We start from the raw sequence: 6,000 nt of genomic DNA on the forward strand, positions 1-6,000 counted from the left end.
TAATCGGAAGACTCGTCTTTTGCCTTCCCCTCATCAGCTGTCTCCTGTGAATCCTGTGAAGGCTGAGGCAGGAGGGAGAGGGCTGCCGGGCAGCCCAGGCAAGCAGCGCTTGCGGCGGGGAAGCCCTGGAAGCGCTGTGAGGATCAGCGGTTCTCAAGCAACTCGTTTGTTTTATCGTCTTTCCTCTCCTGCGCTTCCGTCACCTCAAACACTCAAACAGCGCTCCAGTCCTGGGGTGCCCTTCCCTGGGGAGTTTAGTAGGAGTTCCGAGCAAGACTGGGGGGTGAATATATTTATTCAGTACGTTCACATCTGGTTTATAGGAAAAGAGCCCCCAGCAGCACTTCAGCGCTCTCCAGTTTACCTTCCCAGAGGCAAGCCCTTCTCCGCGGGGAGCCGGCATCCTGAGGGGGTGTCCCGCGGGTGGCCGTGCATGAGGCGGCCAAGGAGGGCTCAGCGCTTCCCGAGCGCTACCTCCGCCGCCACCGCAGCGAGGTGTATGTGTGTCTCGCCCCTCCGGCTTGGCCGTCGTTCCACTCCGGCTCAGCGGCCCCGCTGAGCTCGCCCCGTGTGCCCGCTCCCTCTCTGCTGCCCTCCCGGGCCAGCCGCCCTCTTTACCGCGTATAGATTGATAGGTTTATATTATTATCATTAGTATGATGATGAGATGATGATGATGATGATTTGAGCCAAATTCCGCTCAGGGCCAGGGAGGGGGGTGTTGGCAGCAGGTGCAGGAAGGCTCTATCTCCGCAAAGGAGCATGCTCAACGCTCTCAGGCATGCTCCTTCAGCGGGGAGGGAGCCAGAGCTGGGCCGGGGGGCGGGGGGGGAGCAGAATCCCCCCAGCTCTCACCGTCCTAATGCAAAGTTTGATTGCAGCAGCGACCCCCGGGCCGCGGCCCAGCATCCCACCGCAGCTGCCTCAGCTTCGCTCGGCCGGGGGAACCGGACCCCGCGCTGGGGGCGAGCCGAGAGGAGGGGTGGAGAGGTAGAGAAGGGTTTCCCCGTCGCTCCCGGCGGCAAGGGGAGGAGAAAGAGGAAGAAGAGGAGATGCCCAGGCCAGAATGGCTTCAGAGCCAACTTCTGCCGGGAAAGCCGCGGGTCAGTTGCCGCTTCCTCCCAGCTGTCCCCGGCGCTGCCCCCAGTGCTCACGCAAAGCCGAGAGCACACGGGCAGTACCACCGGCACTACCATCATCACCCCCGCTATTATTATTAATACTATGGTGACGATGCTGTGGGCCGCGCAGGCAGAAGGCAAGCCGCGCTCGGCCGGGGCAGCCGCCCGCCCTCCCGCGCTTCCCCCGCCGCGGGGCGGCTGCGCCCGGCCCCGCGCCCCCCGCCCGGGCTGCGGGAGCCCCGAGCGGCCCCCGCCCCCGCGGCAGGGAGGGCAGCGGCCATCCAACCCCGGCCACAGCCACGGCACCCGGCGGGTCGCCTACCTTGAGCTCCTCCGTGTCCAGGTTTGCTGATCTGTCCATAGAGCGAAACTGAACGGAGCAGACTGGAAAGTACGGAAGTTGTGCCAAAAAAATTAAAGAAGAACAAAGAGCGGGGGGGAAAAAACGGAGGGGGGGGGGGGGGGAAGGGGGGAATCTAGTCTCTCAGTTTCCAGCCTAAACTCAGCCTTGTCCTCCAAACCCTGGCAGCTCCCCTCAGTCTCATTCTCCGCGATCACGCCTCCACCGGTTAAAATAAATAAATAAATAAATAAATAAAATATTTCACTTTTTTTTTTTTTAAATAACTCCCCTAAGGATTAAAGCGACAGGTGATCCTTCCCTGGTGAGAGATTCGCGTCCTCTGGCAATGAAAGGTGATAGGGGGAAAAAAAAAAAAAAAAGAAAAAAAAAAAAAAAGAAAGAAAAATCCACTCAGTTTAAAGATTATTTTTTTTCTTCTGCAATAAGCTCAGAAACCGGCGAATCGCTGTATCCCGAGAAAAAAAAATCCTTCCTCCCTGGACAGCATCATGCAGCAAATTTCAAGCAAATATGTTCAAACTGAAGAGAAGAGTCTATGATAAAAGCATTTCTCCGTCATGCTACCAGAGTAGTCTGGTAGCTAATTTAGCACCCTGTGAGCGCAAGACATTAGCGATGAACAATTTTGCTGGCAAGATAACAAAATCCCCCAAGTCCTGCATAGGCTCGAAAATTGTTTTGCAGCTAAAGATAGTCTATCAGTAATAATAATAGTAATGTATATATACACACACATATATATAATAAAAGAAAGTCTGTAGGGTATGGTCTTCTTTGAAGGTTATGCTGGAAGAGTTGGGAGGAAAACAGGAGGTGGATCTCTTGCAGAAGAGAAGAGAGAGAGAGGCAGAGATTCCCCTCTCCGTCCCTGTTTTACTGTCCTTCACCGCCAGGTGACTGACTTCCCTCCTCTCGGCTCGCGCGGGGGGATTTCTCCAGCTCTGGAACAGCGGCGTTTCCTCCCCGAGCAGCCCCGGCTCCCAGCGCCGCCCTCCCAGCTCCCCGCGGCCCCTCCGCCTCCCCCGGCCGCTGCCACACCATCCCAGGGGCTCCTCTCGCTGGTCCCCGGGGGCCTGAATAGCAGACACAGTGGCCAGTTTGAAAGCCAGTACTGCTTTGTATCTGTTTTGTAACTGCTTTGTACGATACTCATGTATCGTTCCGTATAAAAATGAATATAGATCTATTATATATTTTTATATCTGCAGGTGCGTCTGAATTAATAAGGTGGAGTGGAACTTCTCAATCTTTGGCTTGTAGTGCCCAGATTTGTGCAGATGTTGAGTGTATCATTGAGGGGCTGCAGCTGTGAAGGAGCAGCCTTTGTGATGGCACGTGGATTAAGTCTGAGACTCTCTCAGGGTGTTACTTTTACTAATACCCTTTTGCAAAGGATTCGCTGTCTTCTAGCTCTCAGATCGCACCAGAGAGAACCAAAATTAGATTTAAAAATTCATATTCCTCCCCGCCAAGATTTTATCACAGTCCTTTTTCGTAAATCTGTCACTGCAGTTTTGGAGAAGATTTTTGTGATTTTTGGCTTCCTGCTATCAGTCTTTTGGGGACCCTATTTATGAACTCAAATAATTCAGAATTATCACTTTCTAGTACTATCCCCTGCTTTGTACACCGCTTTAAATAGGATTAATACTCCTGATAATTCAACTTAAATAGATGGGCCTAATAGCTCAAAGTGTACACTCTGTTTCCAGTTCAATACAGATTTGTTTGCAGGTTCCACCACTTCAAGGTTAGTATAAGCTTAAGCCTTGAGTGATGGCCAGTGATAGCTATTTCTGAAGACTGCATATAGCCCTCATTTTCTGGACAACTACAGATGCGAGGCAGATGCAGGTGAGTGACATTTCTCCTCTTTGCACAAACTGTACATGACTTCCAGGTTCATTGTGAATGCATTGTAAATATCATTATTACCATTAATCTACAATTGCAATTTGTAAAGATTGAACACTTGGTCTGGCATTCCCATGTAAACCAAAATGCTCACGTCCAAATAAAAGATAGCCAAAGCAAACACTACAGCCACTGTAGGACCCATATAAATTTAAGAGTGTTTTTACCTAAAAGAAAAATACCCCCCCAAATGAGAAACCTGGAGAGATCTCTGAAAGAGACCATGCTGGAGAAAAACATCTCTCAGAAGACGCTTTAAAGTCTCTCAAAATGTGTCAATAAGCAGGATGGGTAGAGGAAAGTACTGCCCCAGTGTGGAAAACCAGCCAGGGGACACATCATGAGAGCACCTTGGTGCCCTAGCTGGTGCCACTGGCTAACCAGAAGACTCCTGAGCCTCTCCCTAAATCCATGCCTGTTTGCATGGCACTTAATAGGTCAACAAGTAGCTGCACAAAATGCAAATTTATAAAAACAGAAGACCAAAGACCTACAACACCTTGATCTTCTGCTGACTTGCTGCTCCTACACTATGAAATTTCTTGGATCTGGCACTCTTCAATTTGTTTTGCTATTGGCACAAAATCTGTGGCAATGTGGTACATTTGAGATTTCTCTGCTGAATTTGGCTTATGTTAGTCGGGAGTTCAGGGAAGGGACAAGGAAAATTGACAAGGCACTCATGTAAGCCTAACTTCTTTAGTAAACAAGACAAAAGAAATTGATTTTGACAGTCCCTTGAATAATACTTTAAAATACGTTTCACTCCTCATAGTTAATATAGCCTAACAAGTGACTTTAAAAGTTTGGATTTTATTGTTGCTGAGACAGGCATGCCAAACTTGATTAATACCAAACTTCTAGTTGCTGCAGGTATCTTAGTTTTTTTATCTTGTGTATAATCTATAAGGCATTTCTTTTCTTGTGTCAGGGCTCTAATTCACAAGACAGGGCTTATTATGAATAAGGAATCCTCCTTATTCAAACATGGCCCTATGTCTTAGTTGTTGCACATAGTGTTAAAAAATGCTTTCTCTTTCATTCAACACTGTTACCAACTGTGTTCGGCATAAGTGTCAACATAAAATTTTGTAGACTTAATATAGGGAAAAACTGAAACCAGGCCAAAAGATCCAAAAATGAACCAGAAAATCTTGAAGCAAATCAGAACCTTAGGTCTGAAAATGATGGCTGGTGCAGATGAGTGTGTGTGGAAAGAAAAAACTTGAAGAAAGCAGCAGTCTGCAAACTCACAAACCGGTGACTTAGACCCTTGATGCAGCAGGTCAAGGAATTATGTTACTTTGTGTAAATCCAGCTACCTTAGCTACTATTTCAGTAATATTCCCGCATTCATCTGATATTTTTTCCGGTTTTGGGGTTTTTTACCTGCTAATATGTCAGTGTAAAAATGTCATTCACTGCCTAATCTTATGTTTTTCCTGTCCCCCAGGCAGGCATTCCTGGTAAGCATAATTAAATATTGTAAATCCAATATAATTAAAGATTGCGTTGTCTGAGTATAATTAAAGGGTGTATGGTAGGAGAATTCTTGAAGAATAAGCACCCTTAAAAATTGAAGTACTAGACTTAGGTTAAGGTCAAGTTTTGGTTATTTTTTGGTGTTAGTCTTCTGGACTGGATTTTTTCCTTTTAATTAGGCTAGAAAGACTTGCTTTCTCCTGATTTGCATTGTACATTATTTTAGCAGAGCTGATTCTGAAATACAAGAGCAGCATAGAGAACATATGGAGGACCTCATAGTGGTCACTCAGATCAGAGCAGAATTTTACCCAATAAGGAAAAGTTGCCTCCTGAACTTAAAATAATTAAATTCTGCAGTCATTTAAGACTGCATGCAAACAGCAGGGGGGCATATTTCCCCAAATATGCAAAAGCATGTCTATAATCATAAGGTATTAGCAAGCTAAGGTAGAGATTGCATCCAACTCCCTCTGTGGTACATCAAAACACTGAGCAAACGCAGTTCACATCTGCTCAGGGCCCAGTAGGAAGGTATAGCTTTTTAGCAAGGACTCATGCTTTCTGAAAAGGGCACAGTAGTTTTGGTACTAGATGGCTATCATGATTTCTTTCTCTTTCCAGAGATGGAGACATGAGCACCATGAAGTCCCAAACAACATAGCACAGAGTGCTTTCTCTTCTCATCAGCACATCTACCTCCTTATTGGGAGACACTTTTTCTCTAATAGAGGATTTTCCAGGACAGAGTCACCTAGAATATCATCTTGTGTGGGTTTGTCTTCTCCAGGTATGGATAACTTCCTTGGTTCCTTTAAGCTCTGGGATAGCCCATGAGGGAAGACAAATTCCATTTCTTTGGAAAAGGTGTGAATCATCTTGGGAAGTGACTGTTTCCTTCTGAGTGCACCAAGTTCCTTAGATGACTGAATCTGGGACCACATTTTCAGTAGTTTAATACAAATACAATTGAAATAAAGCCAGAATTACATATATGCATATGAAAAAAAACCAACATAATGAAACAATGGAAAATGGTGGAATCTATCATAGTGAAACCACAGGTGTTGGTCTTTTTCATTTCTCATCCTTTTAAAACAGAGAGGACAATTTTCCTAA

Source organism: Pseudopodoces humilis, chromosome 6, assembly GCF_049639895.1.
Source record: "Pseudopodoces humilis isolate 2021_Gansu_Grassland_sample_001 chromosome 6, ASM4963989v1, whole genome shotgun sequence".
Classification (NCBI taxonomy): Eukaryota; Metazoa; Chordata; class Aves; order Passeriformes; family Paridae; genus Pseudopodoces; species Pseudopodoces humilis.